General features: G+C 32.0%; 1 long non-coding RNA gene across 1 annotated transcript; it reads right to left on the reverse strand.

Annotated features, from left to right (window-relative positions):
• Positions 1 to 15,898: 15,898 nt before the first annotated feature.
• On the reverse strand, positions 15,899 to 19,185 carry LOC129305130 (uncharacterized). Its single transcript, XR_008591881.1, has 3 exons — positions 19,038 to 19,185; positions 16,419 to 16,490; positions 15,899 to 16,172 (listed from the first exon to the last, which is right to left on the reverse strand). It is a non-coding gene; the product is annotated as an uncharacterized LOC129305130 (long non-coding RNA).
• Positions 19,186 to 24,940: the final 5,755 nt, after the last annotated feature.

Below are 24,940 nucleotides of genomic sequence, written 5' to 3' on the forward strand. Positions count from 1 at the left end.
TATACAGCATCGCACTTGCCAATGGGGTTGTAACTCTCTTGACTCTTTTATTCACATCTTACGAGATTGTAAAGAAGCTAAAGAGGTTTGGAAAAAATTAGTTAACCCTTCCAAACATAATACCTTTTTCTCTCTTTCTGTACAGAACTGGATAATTTGGAATGCTAATAATGAAGCAGGAAGCAGGTATACTAGATGATTCTCTTGGAAGAAACTTTTTGCCCAAGCCTGTTAGAACATTTAGAAAGCAAGATGCAAGGAAAGTTTTTTTGAAGATGATACTATGGACAAAGACATTGTCTTCTCTAGCACCCAACAAATTGTAATTGACCTGCAGCTTCAATCTAAGTTTTTTTGTTTGAATAATTTAGACACCAGACATAAAGCGAGTTGGAAGCCTCCAAAACCTGGATGGGTGAGACTTGATATTGATGGCTCAGTCAAACATAATGGTGCCATAATTTATGGAGGGCTCATCAGGGATGACAAGGGTAGATGAATCAAAGGTTTCACTAAAAACCTTGATTATTAACACATCACAGTTGTTAAGCTTATCGGGATTCTAGAAGGCCTAATCATCTGCTGGAATGCTAAAATTCTTAAAATCAATGTTTATATCGACTCAATGGAGGCTATATCCCTCATTAATGGCAACTTAGTTCAAGGTTACCCACTCTTAGCTATCATTAAAAGCATTAGAAATCTCATCATAAGGAACTAGGAGGTCACCCTAAAACACGTCTATAGAAAAGAAAATCGTTGTGTCGATCTCCTTGCTCACAAGGCCAATAGCAACCATTTTGATACTACATTACTTGATGACACTCCTAATGATTGTAGAAGCATTTTGATTTTTGACATGACCTGATTTAGTCCTTTTGCATGGTATTTTTTACTGTGGCCTTGTATTAAAAAAAAAGATTGCTATGGTCCAACCTCAATATTGATAGTTGTGGTAGAACCTCCTGATGAGGAGTTAGAAATCATCGGAGACAACTTAACTAAAACAAATAACTATAGATCTAGCCTACTTTTAGACCTTAGTTTACTTTTAATGATCTACGTCCACATAAATGGAGGGAAAGATTTCACGAGTTTAGTGCATGGATTGATCTACAGATAATCAAGCCAGACGTGAGTTTACAAGAGGTACTCTTAAAATTTCTCTCAAGAATGACAAGAAACTTGAGAGAATGGTTTCAAAGCCTTAGTGAGTATCAAAATATTCAAGTAGAAGTATTTTTCAGTGAATGTCTAGGAAATATTAATGGTGCTAATGATATCGACCTCAAACACGTTCATTATTTCTCTGTTAGAGAAATCTACCAATTACCTCTATCTACTTTGGATAAACTCTATGTGAACAATAGCAACTTCTTAAGTGCATACTCAAAGGAAAATCAAAACTTCAGAAACCCTATAAGAAGCCTTATCTTAAGATTAGATTCAAAGAGCATAATTTATGTATGGACAAAAAGGGCATTTTGTAAAAAGAAGAATCATTTTCACAAATATATAAGAGGACTTTAAAATTAAAAGATCATATAGATGCTTCATCAGTGGATGAAAAGGGCATTTTGTAAAGAAGTGTCCTAACAAAATGTTGAATATGTTCTTGCAACTCGATATGTCTTCCAATATCAGATGATAGCACATCAATACCTACCTCTTTATACCATTAGACCTATACTTGGGCCAATCTAGATCCTTAGCCCATCCTTTTTAGGCCTTATACCTTCATGCCTCACACATCTCAACTAACAACCTTATTATAGATCCTATCAAATTCCACAACCTACAGGGAGCTGCAAGACGAATTGAACAAGAGAGGCAAGAGATATCAAGAGACACCCTCAAATAGGTAATAAGTAGGGCTAGCAAAAAACAAAAGAAATCTTTTTGTTCATGACCTATTTTCCTTCATGAGTTTTTTTTAATTTTGTATCTAGTCTCAAAAATATTTTTTTAACCTTTTGGAATTTTTTTAGAGCTTTTTTAGACTATTGGTTAACTTTAATTTATTATTGACTTTTTTGCATATTCATTGATTTCTTTAATTGCTTTATTTAAGTAGGAAATTCATCTAGAATGAGTTAGCTCCTAAACATAAAACTAAGCATTCATAATTGTCTATGTCACAATAATGGCTACCAAGTATTATTGCTAAGTTTACCAAAGCGGATAAAGCATATAGATAACTACATCATGAAATCCCCTAACCTAAAAGAGCATGAAATTGGGAAAGAACCACAAATTGATGAGTTTAATGGTGATATTGTCATCGATGTCCTGTCAATTGTAATCTCAAAACCACAAAATGGGAATTGAAAGGAAGATGAAATTTATACTTCTTAGAAGGGAAAGAACAATATCGCTCGAATCACCATACTATAATGATTATGATATCATGTGTGAATAAAAGTGTCACTCAAGTACTCAAGGCATGTGGATAGCCCTAAAGGACAAGTTAGATAGAACCTCTGCCATAAAGTTGAGGAAGCTCACTATTAAGTTCAACACATAAAAGCGGTGATCTCCTCCAATTGGGATGACATCAAGATAAACCTAACCCATAGCAAGCATGTGACCTTCGATGATGCCACTAAGCACAAAGAACTCAAGGAGGAAATGCTGTAAAATCTACCAACCAGGAATAGAGGATTCATCCTCTAAATTTAAGTCCAAGAAAGGCAAAGAGTCCACAAAAGAAAAAGAAGTGCAAACCAAAGTCCAAAAAAGGCAAGCAAACCTTAGAGTAAGGCAAGAAGAAATATGATTTGAACAAGATCAAATGTTTCACTTGCCAAAAGAAGGGACATTTCACCACCAAGGATGGTTATGAGCATGAAAACATATAAGAACATAATTCTTCTCATTTTGCTAATCATAGATTATAGACTTAGGGGCAACAAACCACATAAGCAGAGGTCATGGGAACTTCACAAATTTTTCATCAATTACAACCAAGAAGCTAGTAGCTTTATGTTAGGAACAATGCTAGAGTTGAAGTTTTAGGAATCGACGCCTACAAATTAGTATTGTAAGGTGGGCAACCCTTAAATGCTACATGATGATGCATTGAAAATTTGTTGAAATCTTATGTATGTTAATTCCTGAATTAAGTGCCAAATGAATATTTTTTTCCCTAACTTTGTCATTGACACATTATTGATGGGAGAAAATTCATTAGGACACTCATAGTTCAATATAAAAAGAATATTATGAACGTTTAAGAGGGCCTATTTATAACCATTTTTGTTTTATTAATGTTTTGCAGAACATATTATGAGAAAAAAATGAAAATAGATATTTTTCTCATTCTCCAAAACAATATTTTGTTTTTTGTTCTCTAAAATGGTTTTTGAAAATACATTACCAAACATCTTTTTTTTGGTTTTTTTTTGTTCTAGAGAATAGAAAACTATTCCCAAAACAAGTTTCCAAACATGCTCTTCTTTTCTTTAGCCTTCAAACCATGAACTTGTCCTAAAAGTTCAAATACTATTATAATGTGTATATGTTCAAATACTAGTTTCTTTAACATTATGGTGTCTATGTTACACAACCTTACCTCCTATACAATAAATTTACAAGATAAATCAAAGCAGATAAGAAAACAAGTTTCCATAAGAGAAAATGCCCACCTTTACTGTTATTATGAATGACAATGCATTCAGAGTTGGCAAATCAAGGAATGAATAGGCTCCACCAATTTTGAATGATGGCATTTTTCATACAAGGGTAAAAAGGTAAAAGTTAATAGATAGAATATGAACTTGAAAAGTGACCTACTACGGAGAAAAAGCTAACAAAGTTAAGACCTTCAAAAAAGAGTCCTTTCAATAGAGTAAATGGACTCACACAATATTAGTCCTTTCTCTATATTTTTTATTAGTTATTAAGCACAAGTTATTCAATAAGGGACTTCCCATATCATATTAAATCAACTTATACTTGAACATCCTAGCAATCCTCCTCTCAAGTATCATTCACAAACTCTCCATATCAAAGGCGTCCTAAACACCAAAATCAATGTTCCATCAATATGGGTTAGGACCATTCTCATTTTAGGACATGAATGAGCTTTTCCATGTCTCGAATGAAACTTGATTTTAATACCACTTGTTTGGAATAAGGACTGATCACCCAAAAATGAGGAGAGAACAAATAGGCAAAGAGTAATGGAAGAACACCCATCGTAACAATATGCTCATTAAGTATGAGTACATCCACAATCTCCTCATATTAAAGACGCTCTAAGCACTAAAGCCCAGGCCCTGATGCAACAAGAGTCAATTCTATTTTAGGACTTCAATGCACGTGCAAATGAGCTTCTCCAAGTCTAGTTAAAACTTAATTCTAATACCACTTATTTAGAATGTGGAGTGATCGCTCGAAATAAGGAGAGAACAATTGTAAAAAGTAGTGGAAGTAGAATATCTTAACTCAACTTAAAACTTCAAGGTTTAAATTTTTGGGCTTTAAATGATAGTTCAAATTTTCGGGCTTTAAATGATATAGATCACACAGGTCCTTATTGCATTCAAGGCTAATCTCATTTTAGACTTTTATGTAATAATGAGCTTTTAGGTTTTAAGTGAAACCATGCTCTATTACCACTTTTTAGGAGTGACCATCTAAAAATGGGAGAATAGAACAAATAGGTCCAGGTTAATTTTTCTCTCAAGTGTAAGTTCACAAGCTCCTTATACACCAAGTCTATACTCTTATTAATTAAGGCCAGCCTAATGTATTATCTTCAACTGGTATGACACACACAAGTCCCTACTGTAGTTAAGGCCAGTCTCATTATTGGAACTTAAACTATGCATAATATTTTTTTTAGACTTACAACTTAATTTTGATATCATTTGTTAAGAATGAGAAATGACTGCTCGCCCGAAAATGGGAGGAGAGAACAAATGAGAGAAGAGTACTAGTAGAATGTCATATCTTAACTTAAAACCTCAAGTCGTCATCAAGTGTAAGTTCACAAGCTCCCACACGATCACCAAGTCTTTGCTCTTTTAATTAGGACCAACCTAATTATCAATCTTCAAAAGGCAAGGCATACACAAGTCAAGCTGTAATCAGGGTCAATCCTATTTTACGCAAATAATTTTCTAAGCTTGAACGAAACTTGACTCTAATGTCACTTGTTAAGAATGAGAATCAACCACCTGAAAGTGGGAGAAGAGAATAAATGGGTGAAGAGTAGTAAAAGGACTCTATATTTTAACTCAACTCTAAGGTTTAAGTTTATGAGTAGTAGAAGGACTTCTCATATCAAGTATGAGTTCACAAGCTCCTCATATCAAAGATGCCACAACATCAAACCTCTGTTCTTATAATTGGGCCAACCTAATTTTCAATCTTCAAACAATATGGCGCACACAAATCCCTACTATACTCAAGGCCAATCTTATTTTTAAGACTTGAACATGTGTAAGTTCACAGGCTTCTCATATCAAAGTGTAAGTTCACAAGCTTCTTATATCAAAGACGTCTCAAACACCAAACTCCATGTTGACAATCAAGACCAACTTACCTTTTGGGTTTCAAATAATACAGCTCATACAAGACCCTACTGCAAACCAATGCCATTTTGGGACTCAAACGTGTGCATAACAAGCTTTTCCAAGTCCAAAGCAAAAAAATTGCTCTGATATTAGTTGTTAGCAATAGATGAAATAAAGACACTACAAAAATATTGAATACCTATTAGCCATTAATAGATCAAGAGTAGTGCTATCAGCAATCTTCAGCTCAAAACAACAAGAGATGCACAAGTATTATGTCTCTTAAGCAATCTAAAATAAAAATGACCTTACATACCACTCCAAGGTTAATAGGCAAACCAAAATGACAATAACAAATTAATATGTAAAATCACCCTTGCTTTCATGAGTCTTTCCATATGTATGCTATATGATAATGGAAGTTTGGATCAAAAGTATATTATAGCATATTATATATGTAAAGTCACTATTATTTTCATGAATCTTTCCATATAGCATTGAGATACAATAGTGAAAGTAAAAAGGGAGGCTTAAAAGTTCCCTGATGAGGCATAAGATCCTCCACACTTAAAATTGTACTTATGGCCATATCAAGAGGTAAGCCTAACGTCCTAGTTTCTTTGCTAAGCAAAAAGGTCTAGATGCTCAAGTATGAAAATTTTTAGAAGTGTTTAGGATAACATTCTAGTCAAATTCAAGCCATAACATAGTCATCTATATTAAAGCTTTGAAATCGACGATAAATACTAGCACATAATTTATATTGAGCATTACTCATTTGCTAATTTGCAATTGATTTCAACATGTAATTCATAAAGGTCATAAGCAAAAGATTCTACAAATTCAAAAGTATAAAATGTCAATGGAATTGGCATAAGGTTAATAGGCTATTTAGGATTAAAACTTTAAAGAATATAAAAAAAAAACTTATGCTTGTGGACCTATTCACCGAATTTTTATATGCAAACTTAACAATGAGTAGAACTAAATCCCAATTCTCAAACTGATCTCGAACTAAACTTTTAAGCAAACTACCAAGACTTCTATTAGTATCTTTAGTTTGCCCATCTATCTGGGGGTGAAAAGCAGAAGAGAACTTTAGCTAGGTACCAAAAAGTTTCCATAAGATTTTCCAAAAGTAGCTAACAAACTTAACATCTCTATCAAATACAATGGTAGTGGGTAACCCATACAGATGCACAATCTCCTTAAAGAACAATTTTGCAAGATGAGAAGCATATATAATCTTGCTACCAAGAAAAAAAAAGCCATCTTGGATAATCTATCCACAACAACCAATTTGAATCAAGATCCCCAGATGTTCAAGGAAATCCTAAGACAAAATCCACGCTTAAGTCTTTTCTAGGTGCCTTGGGGATCAACAAAGAATTAAACCAACTAGTATTTTGCATTTTGGCTATAGAAGTTTGACAAGCTCGACATTAAGACACTATGTGAGCCACATCATGCTTGGGTGAAGGCTAATAGAACTTGTCTTCAACTGATGCCACCATCTTATTAACCCTAAAATGACCAACTAAACCCCCAGCATGTAATTCCCATATAAAAAATCCTACAAAGAAGTGCATTAGATGCACAGCTTGCTTCCACGAAAGAAATGACCATCTTGAAAGATGAAATCAACATGATCATGATAATTATAACTAGTAACTTACTAATAGATTATTCCAAAATCAGGACATGTTGTGTACTCATCTTTTAAGTTGTCAAAACTAACAACATTAACACTGATAGTGTGCAATAAGTTGATTCATCAGCTTAAAGCATCATCTTTTTTTTTCTACTCCTAAGCGATACTTAATAACGAATGTAAATCCTTAAATATATTATACCCACTTAGCATGTTTAGAACTTAAGTGCTGCTAAAAGTTAATGAATCTACGTGCTTAATGATCAAAGTAAAGAACAAACTATTGGGGAAGAAGGTAATACTTCCAATACCTTAAGGATCTCATAATGGCATAAAACTACTTCTCATAAGTGGAGTATTTTTGCTTAGAAGCATTGAGCTTTCCATTAAAAAAAGCCACTAGGTGACCTTCTTAGCACAAAAAACCACCTATTCCTATCCTAAATGCATCACAAGCAATCTCAAAATACTTTATAAAGAGAGTACTGGAGCTTTATGAAGCTTTTTCTTAATATCTTCAAAAGCTAATAATACTATGGAGTTCCACTTAAACTTGTCTTGTTTCAAACCGTGAGTGATAGGAACCATAATGATATGAAGTTTCTAATGACCCGTCTATAGAAAAAGAAAGGCCATGGAAACATCGTACTTCATGAAGGGATTGTGGCTCAGGCCATTCTTGAATATATTTGGAGTCAAAAGAGCAAGTACCAGACAAAGGTTCATGCTATGTTAGATATAACCCCTTTCTAATAGTCCATTAACTTGTTGGTTCAGTTCTTCCCTATCTTTAGGGTTCTTCCTGTAGTATTGTAAATTGAGGAATTGTGAACCTAGAATGAAATCAATCACATGTTGGATATCTCTCATTAATGATAGTCCAAATGGAAGCTTATTTGGGGTGATATCCCAAAATTGCTTTAAGAGATGTTATACCTCTTCAAGAATTTCAAAAATAGTAGCAATTCATTGTGCAATCTTAGATACCAAAATAAGCACAATTATACTTTCTCCACTTTCCCACACAAATTGTCTTTCTGTTTGAAGATGCAAGCTTTGGTTTTGGGTTTTGTGCCTTGTGATTTATTTGACATCGTTGTCAAGCTTAGCAGGACATAATAGAATCATCTTGCCATCATACTTAAGACCATGATTGATGACATTATGATCATAAAGCCATAGTTGACCAAGCAAAATGCGAGACATCCACAGAGAGAATATCACAAAGAATCTACTATTTATAGTCACCTAATTGAAGAGGAATGTGGTATTGCTAGGTGACTGGTAAAGAAGTTTTGATAGCCCATGCAACACAAAAAGGTTTTAGGTAAGATTTTGTCTTAAAGTCGAGTCAAGCTACTCCTTGACTAGAAATCATGTTTCTATAACTCCCTCCATTAATTACTAACTTGCAAGCTTTGTCCCTATACTTTATAAAAGTATGGAAAATACTTGATTGCTTCCACGAATCACTAGGTAGGAGGATCGATAGAATGCATCAAATTAACTCTGACTTGATGTGTATCATACTTGTGTTCATCAATGATAATGTCCTCATCAACATCTGAAGAACATTCAATTGGATCCACAACTACATTGGCATTAACATCGTCATCCTCATACTCACATGAGTTAATAACTAAAGCATGTTGTAGGCATTTTAAAGTAATGTGACCGTTTGAGGGACGATGAAAACACTCAACAAGAGAATTGTTAGGGCAAGAGACAAGAACTATAACCTCACTAGGTTTAAAGGTATTACCCTTAAACCCAGTTGCTTGACCAGGTGCAAAAGACAAGTTGGGCCTAGATGTACATAATCCTGTAGGCCACTTAGACAAACTAGAATTATGTGTTTGTCTGAATTGATTGCATTGTATGTCGGTGCACTTAGCAAATGGGCATTGTGAGAGACTGTACTTTTAGGGTCTTATGACAAGCTTCCTTAAGGGACTCTGTGAAGTTTAACTTGAGCTCCTTCTGTTTATACAGGTTGAGTCCATTAACAAACTTGGTAATGGTGTGTCATTCTTCTTCATCCATATCACACCTAATCATAAGGTCATTGAATTGGGATACATGCTCAGAAGCTGTGGATACTTGCCTAAGATTGAGGTATTTGTTGTACAATTGACTCTTATAATAAGTTGGCATATAATTTTCTTTCATCTTAGCCTTCATTTCATACCATATCTCAATCGATAGATAGCCTTGTCGCTTAATGTTCCCTTGAACATTTTGCCGATACTTTCTAACAGATCCTACAAGTTTCATCTTTGTAAACTGAACCCGTTGACTATTACTCATGTTATCTATTCAAAATAATCTTCCATGCTTGGCTAAGCAATCCAAGAATGCATTAAGATTCAATCGTCAATCAAATTCAAGGGCCTTAACCTTAATCTTCTTGGTGATGTTATCAATGTGTTCTTTTAAAGCTTCCTCTCCTATTCCTATAGACTAGCTGATGTGGTTTATAACTCTTCTTGCTCTTGTCTATCCTAAATATCGTCTATGTCATAGAATAATGATTGGTAAACTCACAAGGAGATGGTCTACTATGTCTTTCACCTATAACTCTAGAGGAATGACCAATCATAAGGAAAGTACCTCTAGGTTGATTATGGACTTGAAATTGCTCATTTCTAAGAATTGACTCTCCTCTGTGATAGGCCTTTTAAGTAGCACTTCAATCTTTTTCCCTGTATCTTGTCTGTATGTTAACTAAATTACTTCCATTATCTCTTCAAATCTATTGTTCATGAATTCTTTAATTTCATCAATTCGTTGATCCCTTCAGATTCCTTAAGATGATTTTGAGTGATCTGGGAATTGTTGGCCATGGCAAATTTTAGTGCAGTGATTTCTTGGTCTAATAAAGTTTACTTGTCATATAAATAGCGAATGGTTATACAATGATAAGGTGATATCTATTTGCAAGGTTTGGGGTAATACTAGTAACCTAAGGAAGAAAGGCTTCCAAGTTGCCCTTCAAGAATTAAAAAATTCCATATATGCTAAATACAACTTGAGTGAAATCTTCACAATAATCTCCAAAGATCCAAAAATGTCAAAGGAAAACCATTAGAAACTTCAACTAACCTAGGGTAATTTCTTTGACTTAGGTATAAGGCCAAATTATGTGTGGGGTAAGCATTCTAAGTTATATGAATATCCCTGTCGAAAGTTACAAATCATCAAGATAATGATCAATGTAAATTCCTTTTTGTTTTAATCAGAATATTAAACTAAACAGATTAAAAATTAAAATTGTAATACTCAAAGAAACCTAAGTACCAAGCAACAAAAAATTCAGACCTAGCTATAAATAGAATACCTCTCTTTGATAACCAAATAATTTAGTTAAATGAGAGGGTCGTCGGCCTTATCAGTGTAACTTTAGGAGCCTAAAAGATGAAATTTTACCCCGCACAAAGCTGAGATGATGACTTGTGCCTCTCAACTTCTTTAGAGTTGAAGAAATCCTGCAAAATCATAAAAAAAATATTGAATTTCATATTCTAGCAACACTATACAGATGGCGTGTGTGGTGTATGAAGATCACACATAGGGGACTCCTCCAGTGTTTAACGGCACGTGCAGTGGTAAATGGAGGTGATTCTTTTAGGTCTAATTGAATTTCCCCTCCTAAGCACAATGGTGGCATCTATTTTGTGAACTGACATTGGGAAGTAGGGTTTCTGGCTCTAGCAGTGTGAAAACAAAGTATGCAAGACTTTCCAGTGAATTTTCTCCAATCTCTAGAAACGAGAACAACCTAAGAGCACTTAGAGCCAAGCTTTGATACTAAATTGATGCAACACACACATACGCATACTCACACTGACTTGAACATAATAGGAAAAGGGAGATGCAATAGAAACAGAGTGAGAGATTGAGAACAAAGAGGGAGAGAAGAGACAAAATACAAAGAGGGAGAAATAAAAAAGATGAAGGCAGAGCAGTAGAGGGGGAAGGAGGTAGAAAAAGAGGGACTGAGAGAGAGATAGCTTTTAGATTTATAGTATTTATTCATCATCAAAGTGTCCAATATAAGTGCTAACTTAGTCTATTTGTAGACTAAGCTTTCCTTGCCCTTAAGGAAGCTAAACAACTTGCAAAATAATAAAATATAAAGTAACAGTAAAAAGTAGAAAGTAAGTTCAGATTTCCTTCTTTACAGGAAACTTACAAAATACAAAATAATGCAAAAGCAATTTGGTAATTTATTCCCTTCTAGAATAATATTTGCCATATTTCCTATCACTCACTCTTTGAACATTATCTTCATTTGACCTTCAGCCATGGCCATGGGATCCATGGCCCAAATAATGATATAAGAGAACACTTGCAACAAACAAGAGAACAATATTTAGACAAAAATATTATAAGTTTCCTAAAGAGGCATATGGTAGAGCTGGTGATTCCAGGATTAAAAATATTATAATTTTCTAAAGAGGCATCCGATAGTTTTTATCTGTAGGATTAAAATAGTAAAGGACAAGTGAGGTTAGGTGTAGCCAAAGGTATAGGTAGTGCCAGCAGGGGTAATCATCACTTTTTGGCTCTCTAAATTTTTCCTTCCATGTAGAGGGAAGGGTGTGGAGTCTCTTGAATTTTAAGAGTGGTGAGGAGATTTTTGGCCTCTCAAATGTCAGGTTGGGGGTGGAAGAAGATAATCTTTCTTCATCATTTTTGTCTTTTTGCTTAGTGTGTGTTAGCGAGGGATTGATTTATATTTTATGGTTTTATTCAATGAAGTGAATTTGGTACTTTACTCTGTAATTTTCAGGCAACTCCATTATTATTTTCAGTCCCATTTGCAGTGTATTTTTCTAGTTTTTTGCTTGTTTGACGTTTCTTAGAGTAGAGGGTTACCCATTGTGCATCTTATTCACAACATCTTCTAGAATGTATTTCCCTTGAAATTGAATAACCCATTTTTACACAGCAAATGGAGACTGGTTAAATGGATATAATTTAGAATTCTAGAGTTTCAACCAAGACAAAGGACAAAAGTTCATATATTTAACAGGTAAACCAACAAGTTAGGTTATCATTATTCATAAAGAAAAAATGTTTATAGAGACTACAACTTTCTGATATAGAATCATGGCAATGCAACTTTTCTTAGCACAAATTAATATTTGCATAACAGGGTCAATTGTAGTGCTCCACTATTACCATTTTATTTAAAGCAACTGTTGCCACTAATCAAGAAAAATGACTTTATGACATATAAAACATATGAGATTTATAACTATACATAGTTAAAAGTACAAAATAATTATGAATGCAACATTAGAAAAAAGGTTAAGGGACTTTATAGAAAAAGATCTAAAAAGGCCCTTGAGCTTTTTAGACTACGGTGAAAGAGTCAGTGGCCCACGTGCCACAATGGTGCCTTTGCTCCTCCTGTAGAAGGGAGGATGCAAGTTCAAATCTTAGAGCGAGTGGAGGGTTGTGTTTCCTTCCTTTGGGAATGACTATAAATATGTGTGGGTGCGTGTAGTTGTTATAACTGACCCCTACCAAGAAAAAAAAGTGAAAGATGGAATGGAGAAGAAAGAAAGGGAATTTTCTCCATAACATTCTAACCCTTGTCTGGTCCGTCTTAATTTAGTAAGGAGAAACTAAGAAAGGGAATGATGGAGGACCTATTCCCATCAAATTTTTATCAATTCTAATTTTAGGGAAAATAAAGGAAAGGAACAGGAGAAGTGTTATTCCTTCACTTAGATTATGCAAGAAACAAAATAAAAATTTTGTGCAAGACCAAAGTTCAATTTCTTGGAAAAAAACATGACTTTTTAATCATTAAGAAGCAATTTGTGGTTTCTACATTCAATACAGAGGTTGAGTATTGAGTATAAAAGTTTGGCCAATGCAGCTGCTAAATTGGCATGCATTTAGTCACCACTTCATGACCTACATACAACAAACACTTTCAATCCTAGTTGTCTATTGTGATAACTTGTATGCAATGTTATTAATCATCCAATCCTATTACACCCCAAAATGAAGCATGTTGAATTGGATCTATAATTTGTAACAAAAAAGGTGATCATAAAGAACCACAAGTTATGCATTTTTCAACTCAACAAGTGGCTAATATTATAACAAATTGGCATGGATTTAGTCACCACTTCATGACCTACATACAACAAACACTTTCAATCCTAGTTGTCTATTGTGATAACTTGTATGCGATGTTATTAATCATCCAATCCTATTACACCCCAAAATGAAGCATGTTGAATTGGATCTATAATTTGTAACAGAAAAGGTGATCATAAAGAACCACAAGTCATGCATTTTTCAACTCAACAAGTGGCTAATATTATAACAAATTGGCATGGATTTAGTCACCACTTCATGACCTACATACAACAAACACTTTCAATCCTAGTTGTCTATTGTGATAACTTGTATGCGATGTTATTAATCATCCAATCCTATTACACCCCAAAATGAAGCATGTTGAATTGGATCTATAATTTGTAACAGAAAAGGTGATCATAAAGAACCACAAGTCATGCATTTTTCAACTCAACAAGTGGCTAATATTATAACAAAGGCAGCAACAAATAAAACTTTTTCTACTTTCAGAAAATAGTTGAATGTTACAAAATGCACTACTTAGGGTGCATTAGGTTTAAGGGAGAGAATAATGATACAAAATGCACTATATAGGACATGTCAGGTTTAAGGGAGGGTTACTCTCAGGTGGAATTGAGGGAGAGTGTTAGGAATAGAGTCAGAGTGATAGTCTTTAGTTTTACCAAATATTATGTTATAGCAGTTAGTTAGTTATAGTTGTCAGACTATCATGTCTTAAAATACTACATTAGTACCCTCTCTATATATATACACGTGTGAATTGTCTTAATAATATAAGTCTATTCAATCTAATTTTCTCTTCATTCTCTGTATCACCTCTCTGTTATTTGTATCTCATGAAACCCAAAACATCACTCAGTTGTGTCCTTCTCTTAACCAAGGGAGGTTCTAATAGAATTAGGACCCAGTCGCCAAACCACATCTATCTATATACACAAAAATCAGCAAGCAAACCATAAACCAAAAGAGATCGAAAATCATAAATGGGCAAATATGGAAAGTATAAAAGATCAAAAAAGAGAAAAGCTTAGAAGTCATCACTCCTAAAATGTTCTTTTTTTCTAGATTGATTTCATTACCTTTCTCTTTTTGGTGCCTTATTTGGTTTGGCTGCTTTAAAAAAAACAAAAGAAAACTAATATATCAAACGCAAGAGTAATTTACAAATGATAAGGATTGAGTGTGCATGATAGTAATAGAATAACATATCTAAGTCAAGTGATAACTTACAAGAGAATGGTTGGAAGAAGAAAAAAAGAAACAAATTAAGAGTATCAATTTTGAAAAAATAGTAACAAATGTGATAATCCAAATCTCATCATGACATTAATTGGTTTATTGCTACTTTTAGGTCTAGCCATGTGCATAATTTCAAGATAATCGATTTTGAATAATCAGAATAAACTCTAATAATAGCTGCAATAGTCCAAATTAAGATCATCAATTTTGAATAACCTAAACAATCTCTACAGCTGCAATAATCCGAATCTAGTCATGACATTAAATGGTTTATTGCTACTTCTAGGTCTAACAATGTGCATGAATTTAACTTGTCAATTTCACCTTAGTACAAGGGAAATCATGTAAGACACTAGTATACTATATTAATGCATTCAATTCAAATTCAACTCTATTCTCCTTTGCCCAAGATTATACATCACTATAAGCCCCTTCAAGATTTCCCATAGGAGTGTTAAGGATAGAGCATAGCCCAAAAAGATACCGAATGGCTAATGAGATCTACTACTTGCTGAACTAGTTGGTGTAACATGGTTAATTTTGATCCACTCCTTCAAGGAGATTTGATAATCAAGAATCTTTCACTTTATGACTAGAATAAATGATAAAAAAATGCATGAGAATACCAATGGTAAATAAAAATATTAAGGACATATTTCATTTAAATAATTAAATCATAAAGATAGGGGAAAATTGGTATATGATGAAAAAGAAAAGCTCAGTGAATTAGGCATTTGTATAGCAGCAGCATAACCCTAACCCTAGGATCATAGGTATCTTTTAATAATTCCTAATATCTTAGATTTTTCTTCTAAGATATAAAATACTAACAGAATATATATCTAAAACTAACCAAGGACATATGAATTAATAATAATAATAATATTTATAATAACAACACACAGATATATATAAAATATATCCCCACTAATCCGCACCTCCCAACAAAAACCAAACCATTAAATAGAACCATGAAGACTTTTCATGGTTAACTTTAAGTTGATCAAAATCACATCAAGATTCAAGCGAGTTTAAAAGCCATTGGCCATACAAATTTCACTACTTTTCTGTTTAGCATTGGTAAGTAACAACCTTGCTATGCTCTTTTCCAGATGCAAATCATAGTGGTCAATATGATCAAGAATAAAGATTACTATGAGTTCATTGGCCTTCTCAAGAATACCATCCATTGCATCAGAATATTGTGGGACTCAAAAAATTCAGGAATTTTAGGCTAAAGTAGAAAAAAGAAATTGATTCATCTTAGAAACAATAAGAAAAATAGTGGAGGAGGAGGACCGCCAATTCAAATAATTGGAAAACTATTGCAATAAATAAACAATTTCAAAATAAAGTCAATGCTAGCAAATTTGATTGCATAGAGTATATAAGTTTCATACCAGGGAAATCCTTGACTTGTGTGAAACTATCTGTGCAAGAGTATCTCATGCTTAATTTCAAGAAATTAACTTTAAAAAAAACATATTGTCCATGTTTTGGACATCCACATTTATTGATAAAAATAAAAAAATACAAAATTAATTTTATTTGCATGCCAGACACCACATTGCCAGTGCAGATCTACAAGTCAACTAAATGCAAAGCATGAGGATATGCACCCAAGACCTCCACGTGATCCATCCCTAGAGAAGAAAAGCCAAGGAAATTAGTTCCATAATCCGTTAGGTCCATCATCAATTTTAATCGTTAATATTTTATTCTAGCTAAAGTTCATCAACTGCTTACAATTCTAAATGTATATTTTTAATTCTGACTTTAGGATTCAAACATCTTTCGTAAGAGTTAAATAAAAAACATTTGAGCAAGTAGGAAGTATAAATGAAAATTGTGAAGAAATCAATTTCACTTATACCATAATAAAACTATACCACATTGGTTGAGTCTTCTTTGCCTTCAAGACCAACTTCAATAATAGCAACGTCAACCTGTGAATGGGAATACTAGAAAAACATTTTGAGGGGAAAAGAAAAAAAAAAACATTACCATAGAGATAGAGGCTAAAAGGAAATATTGAAGTAAAAAACAGGAAGGACAAAATGGTTAAGGTCAATGACTTCATCTTCAGAATAATAGAACTCAAGAACTGATCCAGCATATTGCAAAGTAAAATATATTCTTTGGGCACCTACCAAACAGGAAGGAAGAATATTCTTGGAAAGGGAATTCACCAACCCTTGCTCATGCTTAGATTGATTAGTCCGCCTCTAATAAAAACCCATTTGTAGTGCTTACTTGTTCAGATAAATCATTTTAAGGCCAAAATAATAAGAAACTGAAATAATGGGGGCATTGAAGGCTGCTCTTAATAAAGCTTCTAGAATAGAAAAGCCACCACTGGATAATTTATTTATAAATAAATAATAAGACAGTATATCTCAAGAACACTCAAGCAGTAGCCAAGTGAGAGAATGACGCAAGGGCTGGAATTTAAATTCAGTCTTCGAAAGAGTGCGGGAAGAATAATTCCAAATAATGAAAAATGTGTACCTCCATCCAGAACATTCACAGCAAAAACCACACTACGTCGAGATTGTGTTGCCCAATAAGCATTTCATTTTTTAAAAGCCAAAAAGATTCTGAATTTAAAACACCATATAAATGTAGGTAACCCATGTGCTTAAAAACAAAATAAAGATAAAAATGAATGTTACAGTCTTAGAGATGCCCTTCCTCACATGAATAAAGATTGATAACCACACATCACAATTGGAAAGCAAACAAAAGAAGATAAAGCATCCAAAAAGTAACCATTGCAATTAAACCATCATCATATAAATGCACCAGTCTACAAAAAAGACGTCCCTAATCATAAAAAATGAACCAAGATACAATTCATTAATCGTTTACAATTCTAAATTAAAATGTTTCATTCTGACTTTGGGATTCCCTATTGAAAAAAGATGATTGAAATAAAGGTGACAATTTTTTCAAGCATCTTTTGTAAGAGTTGATTAAAGAACATTTAAGCAAAAGATGAGTATAAATGAAAATTGTGAAGAAATCAATTTCACTTATACCATAATAAAACTACACCACATGGTTGAGTCTTCTCTACCTTCAAGACCAACTTCTATAATAGCAATGTCAACCAGTGAATGGGATTACAAGAAAAACATTTTGAGGGAGAAAAAACATTACCATAGAGACAGAGGACGAAAAAGGAAACAGAGAAATAAAAAACACGAAGTACATGTATCACTATCAAAAGGCATATTTGGTTCAAAATAGTAAGAAGCTAAAATAGTGGCGGCATTGAAGGTTGCTCTTTAAAATTTTCCTTCAAGAAACAAAGCTTCTAGAATTGAAAAGCCACCACCAAATAATTTATTTATAAATAAATAATAAGACAATATTTCTCAACCACACTCAAGCAATAGACAAGTGATAGAATGATGCAAGGAACAGGGTTCAAATTCAGCCTTGGAAAAAGAGTATGAGAAGAATAATTTCAAATAATGGAAAGTTTATACCTCCATCCAGAACATTCACAGCAAAAACCACACCACCCAGAGAATGTGTTGCACCGTAAGCTTTTTATTCTTTAAAAGCCAAAATGAGTCTGAATTTAAAATACTTGCAAAATAAATGTAGGTGATCCACATGCTAAAAAAAAAAAAAGGCAAGATAAAAATGAATGTTAGAACCTTAGAAATGCCCTTCTTAACATGAATAAAGATTGATAACCATACATCAAAATTGGAAAGCAAACAAAAGACAAAGCATCCATAAACTAACTAAACTAACCACTAAAATTAAACCATCATCATAAACGCACCAATCTACAAAAAAGACAACGTATATAATCATAAAAAATGAACCAACCTACAAAACAGACAACGTATATGATTCATCAAAAAGTGAATCGTCATATGCTCCTTGGGCTAAGGTAAAGGAAGCCAAAAGGGATGAAACATCACATCTCATGTTCAAGGACTCTAGATCCCTCCAACTTATTACCTTTACTAGTGAGGTGGGAAAAAGTCAAGCCTCAAGGCAGAGGCACTACGTGACTTAAAGATAAACTAGAGGCAGAGAGGCATGAAAATCCAAACAAAAGAGAGGATGATGTGAAGTAAAGGAAAGACTGCCCCGTTGATAACCACGCCTGTATAGGCTATGATGCACATCGAAAACAAGTGAGGATAGGGTTTACTGAGCAATTTGGGGAAATGGCTTTGAAGAAGCACACGGAACTCCGTATCCCATTAGCAATTTGAGAATTTCCTGAGGACTACATAATTAGCCTTGAGAAACCGGAGGGACTACTCCCTACCATGTCCAAGTAGCTCATTTGTTTGAGTAGGATTAGTCAGTTCATTGCTTACATCAATGCTTATTACCCTAAATTCTACGAGTACCCCTGACCCTCTACCTGTACAGGATAAATATACCCACCCATAACACCGGTGGAGCTTGCTTTCTGGCTTCATTATTTGATATAGGTATTAGGGAAAAATTAAATAAGGAAAATGCATGAAAATAGTCACCGCTAAGGCTTGTCTCTTTCACCGAAAGCGCCTTTCTCTTTCACCCAAAACCGTCTTGCGCCAACTGACTCAGAAGAGAGGGAGAGAAAAAGGAAGAACCAAAATCTACTTCCCGACAGGTTGTCCGAGACGCCACAAACCACCGACCCTCGCTGAATCATCAGCAATCAATAATCAATAATTGATATCATTTCTGCCCGTTAGAGTGCTATTATTTCAGTTTTTTATTTAATTATTTAATTTAATTAATGAACTTTTTTTCCGCCGAAAATCATGAAAAGACAGTTATCATTTCCACCAACTTTCACGCAATCAATAATTAATATCATTTCTGCCTGTTAAAGTTTTTCTTAAATATTATTAATATTATTTTTTATTAAATTTATTAATATTAAGTTTTAGTTTGGTTGGCAAGAAAAAATATTTTCATTTGAAATACATGCAATTAATAGTTGATAAGATAAAAATAAAATTTTGAAATAAAACAACCCAATATTATATAGCTTTTGATTTCGAGATGTTTATATGAATTGTGAAAAATTAGAAAAATAGTCTAGATATATTAATCAAACAAAGAAAAATTGTCTAGATTTTTAAGCCAAAGAAATGTAGATTACATATTAATTTTTCTTCCATAAAACTTGAGTCCATTTTCCAGTGAACAAGGCCCATAAATTTAAAAAAATGAATGAAAATTATAATCTTTTTATTAATCTATAGAACTTATTTTTAAGCTTTTAACTGTTTAATATGGATCAAAACTTTTATATTTTATATTTTACATTTAAAATTCATGTATTTAAAATTTTTTAAGCTCAAAAATGAAAAAAAAAAAAAGAATCAAGATTCAAAATAAAAATAAAAAATTATAAATGATTAATTTTTTTATATTTTTAATCAATAAGATATGAGAAAATATATAATAACCATAAAGGTGTCGATAATAAAAATGTTAAAAAAATAAAAGAAATGTTTAAAGTAATTAAAATTTTAAATGACTAAAGTATAGAAAAAATTTAAAATTATTAATGAATTATAGTAATTTGAAATATATTTAAATTTAAATCAAATTCAAATTCATAATTTTACTTAAATAAAAAATTTAGTTCAAACCCAAATTCTTATTAATCTACACCCACCATTAGGAATTATACATACACACGTATCATTCATGAAATACAGTCAACTCTATTAATAGGAATGAGAAAAATATTATGGTTAGGTAATTTTATTATTTATTATGGATATTTTTAAAATAAATGTATTGCTTATCTATGATTCTCAAATTTTTGCAAAATGATTTATAATATTAAATACAGAATTCTTCCAAGGTTATTATATTTATAAAAGTTAGTGGGAGAATCAATATTTTAAAAGTTGGACCAGACATTGAACCGAAAAAGCTAACAGGTCATGGTTTTTATTGTTCAACCAGTTAGACCAATAGTCAAACCATTAATATAATAATTAAATAAAAATAATATATATATATATATATATATAATATCACAATTTTAAGAAAATAAATTTAAATAATCTAAATTTATAATGAGTTAACAAACTCACTTGACAATAATACATGTGACAAATATTAAAAAAATAACATGAATAAATTTTAGATTATATTATTATTTTTATGGTTTTTATATTAAACATTATAAGTTTTTCATTGTAATTTTTAATACACAATACACACGTATTTATAGGAGAAGGGAAGAAATCTACACTGCCTCTTTCGATGTATGTTGGGAGGCGGATATATCTGTATGATAATCATCATTTTAAAATTTAAAAGTTAAATTTAATTTAACTTAAATAAATAAATAAAAAGTTACAAATTGTGCAAAAAAGTAAAGAAATGAGGAGTCATCTCACGTCTTGTCTCGGTTTCATCTCTCCGTTTCATTATTAATTATCGGTACATTGCATTCCACACTCAAAAAGGGAAAAAAAAAAATTAAGCGAATGAACCACGGCAACACCATTCTTAAATATGGGCTAATCCGATTTATATGAGTTAGCTTATGTAAATTAAGAAAAATATGAATTGAATTAAGTTTAATTTATTTTTATATGAGTTAAAAAGATTTTAACTCAATTCAATTCAACCTTTAAGGATTTACGAGCTAAATGAGCCAACCAACTAACTCATTTTTTAATTAATTTTTATTATTTTTTAAAAAATATACTAAAATAATAAGTTTTAATTTAATATTTCTTTATAATTCATTCTAAATATATCAAAATATTATTTTAAAATATTTGTACAAAATATATAAATTGATACAACTATGTAAATCATGCCTGATATAGTTTATATTTATAAAAATTTTTCCTTTTTCTTCTTTTTTTAATTTTTTTAACAGTAATATGTGTTAAACGAGCCAACCCTAACATATTAAGATTAACCCATATGATTCACAGGTTATACAGTTCAGGCCAGAAAAATACTCGTTTTTATTTGAGTCAAATTTTTTTCAACTCAACCTGACCCTTATGACCAGTTAGGGGTGTTCAGCCTAGACCCGTCCCGATTAACCCGGTATGATCGGGACGGGTCTTGTCCCGGCCCGAAAATAATCGGGACGGGACTTTACGGGACGAGACAAGAAAGGGGTTCGGGACGGGACGGGACGCGAGATTACTATCGGGACGTCCCGTCCCGTCCCGAATATTATATATATTATTTTTTATTTTAAATATATTAATTATATTAATATAATTTATACTTATATTAATTATATCAATTATAATTTTAATACTTGCAATTTTTATTTAAAACTAAAGTTTTTTTATATTGATAATTTTAATGGCATGGAGTAAATATGGTGATATCTTTCTTTATAATATATTAATTATATTAATATAATTTATTCTTATATGTATCTATTTAATAACCTTTATTTATAATATATTTCTTGCTTATTTTTAGAAGAATAATTAGCTTAGTTCATCTTCACTAAAGTAGAAGAATAATGATTTGATGTTGTGTTTGACTTGCCTGTTGTTGTTAATCTTATAACATAAAGATCACTTGTATTTGTTATTATAATATGTAGTTATGATTAATATAATTCAATAATTGATTTTAAATTATTGTTATTTATGTGCTTGTGTTGTTCTGATTTTAAACTTAATAAATTATATGATTTAAAATTTTAATGAACGTTATTATCCAAATCTTTTTTCGATATTATTCTATTTATCGGGACGGCGGGACGTCTCGATCTTGTCCTGGTCCCGTCCCGACTCTTAACGCGACTGGACGACTATCGGGACGGGACGGGACATGGGACCAAAATTCAGTCCCGATCTTTTTTTCGGGACGGGACACGGGACGGGGGTGTCTCGGTCCCGTCCCGTCCTGTGAACACCCCTATGACCAGTTATTCGGACCAATCCACATAACCCGACTCATATTTTCGACTCTAACCATTATCTTTTCTTCTTCCTTTTCTCTTTCTAGTTTGAAATAATCAGATTTATGTTTTCTACTTTCATTTTTCCAGTCCAGCGATAACGAGCGCACAGTATCGAAAATATACTTAGTGCCATATAAACGAAGAGGAAGAAATGCTATTATTTTTATCTGGTGTTGTTTTAGATAATGTAATTATCATTTCTTCGTCTTCTATTCTTCATCTCTTTTGCATATCCTGCTCTTGTTTTCTCCTTCAAAGCACTTTCATAACCACATACTGAGCCCAAGTATGAAGATTGTTGACCGTCCTCTTCCATTTTGATCTTGGGTTTTGGCTTGAAATTTTTTTTTTTCACAATATCATTTTAGTTTTCCTCGTATCTCAGACCCAGCCGGCTTTCCTTTGGCCACCCCTAGTTTCTGGTTCTTGAAAGGTTTCCAGCTTAAAATTTGATCCGCACTGATCCAATCTGGTCCAATTGCTAAAACAGTTTAAAGTAAGAAACTGAGCCGTGCCTCCTACCAATCAACAGCCAAACCAGTCCAACCATCCGATCCAGCGTTAAAAGCATTGGGGAGAATATCATGTCTTATATTCCCCGATTCATTAATTTTATAAGTAAAACTTCAATTTAAAATACTAATTTCATTTTCAAACATTTGTCCATTAAAATTAGTGTGCATAAACTGAGAAATATAATTAATATATTGAAATATGATACTCTCTCCAATTTTTTTTTATAGATGACTCCTATCATGTTTAACCAAGAGTGAAGGAAAATTTAAATTTCACTAACTCTATCTAAAAATTTAATAAACTTTCACCTTTATCTCCTAACAAGAAAAAAATATTTTTAATAATTTTTTCTAATATTTAAAGAGAGCATAAAGGTAAAGATGGATATAAAAAAATAATAAAATACTCTATAAATAAGAATAATATTAATCTTCTTTCTCACCTCTATAAATTAGACAAGAAAAGCATGCTTTTTACTCCTCATTTATTTCTGTATGTCTCATTATTGTGTCAACAATACTTTAGTGTCTGTGGATAAAATAGAAGAGGGAGAGGATTTCAGAAAAGTATTCTTGTGGGAGTTTAATTTACTTTCATTTTGTTATTTGACGGAGTTCAATTTTACATTAGAATTCTATAGAATATGAAAATACATGACTGAGCAAAGAGATTGAATTGGAAATATATTTTAATAGGAAATGACTAAAATATCTTTCATTTCTTAAACATAAAATGGATTTATTATAACTTTAACCTATCTTCTTACAAAAGCATATTTGTTAATTCATTAGCAAAGTTATTATTCATATTAATAATACCTTGTATATATTCAATTTTATTGACTTATTACAATATAGAGCAAATTTGTTAAAACTCTAATATATCTTGCTATTTCAATAATGTGTTTCTATGAATTTACTTTGAGAACACCTTAACGATACCTTATATAGATATTTAATATTTAATATTTTTGGCTTGTTACACTATATGGAGTGGACAACTTATAACATTAATTTAACTTATTATTTCACTAATGAATATTTGTTAATTTCTTAATGGAACTTGTTCAAAATAAATTCTACATATTTAATATTGTTAACTTTTCATGATGTAAAGTGTGGAGTCATCATTTTAGTAACTAGCATTTATTCCTTGTACAATACATTAATTATAATTAATTAACTCATAAAATCAATAAGATTTAATAAATAGAATAACTATCATAAAAGCACTTCACTTTGCCATCAAATATGGAACCATCATTTACAAAATGTGGACTCATCATGAGAAATTCTTAAGTAGACCCCAATATACCATAACATCCATAATCTGTCCAATAAAATTACACCATTTAATTAAAGAAAATATTATGTGTCATTATTTTTAATGAATTTATTTTTATAATAAAATGTCTAGTTGATTTCTTGCTTTTTATCTTTCTATTATTATTAATATCAAAATCAATTTATTACTTTTTATTAGATGGACCATGGATGATGTGGTGCATCGAATTTACCTAAAAATTTCTCAATGTGTACTTGCAAATTCACTAACATTGGCAGATCTGCATGATAGTGAGGGGGGCATATGCATCCCCTCACTTGGGACATATTACAAGTATAGTATACAAATTTTGCAATTATGCACCCCCTACTCTTAATATTTTGCACCCTCTAAACTAAATAAAAAATATTTGGATTAAAAAATTTATTAGATATAAAATAATTTAATGATTTACATATGATATAAAGAGCATTTTACATAAAAGATCATATCAAGTTACTCAATATAATTTTTAAGAAAAAGTGATAATCAATCTATTTACCTTACTATAATTTTAGTCTCATAGTATAATTATTATGTTTTAAAAAATATTAATTTTTTATTAAATTATCATGCACATTCTGGCTCCACCACTGTTCACTAAAGAAACTTGTTAACAAAACTTTTTGTATATTTAATCTT

This window comes from Prosopis cineraria, unplaced genomic scaffold, assembly GCF_029017545.1.
Source record: "Prosopis cineraria cultivar Desert tree isolate PC_DT_omini unplaced genomic scaffold, ASM2901754v1 PC3, whole genome shotgun sequence".
Lineage (NCBI taxonomy): Eukaryota > Viridiplantae > Streptophyta > Magnoliopsida > Fabales > Fabaceae > Prosopis > Prosopis cineraria.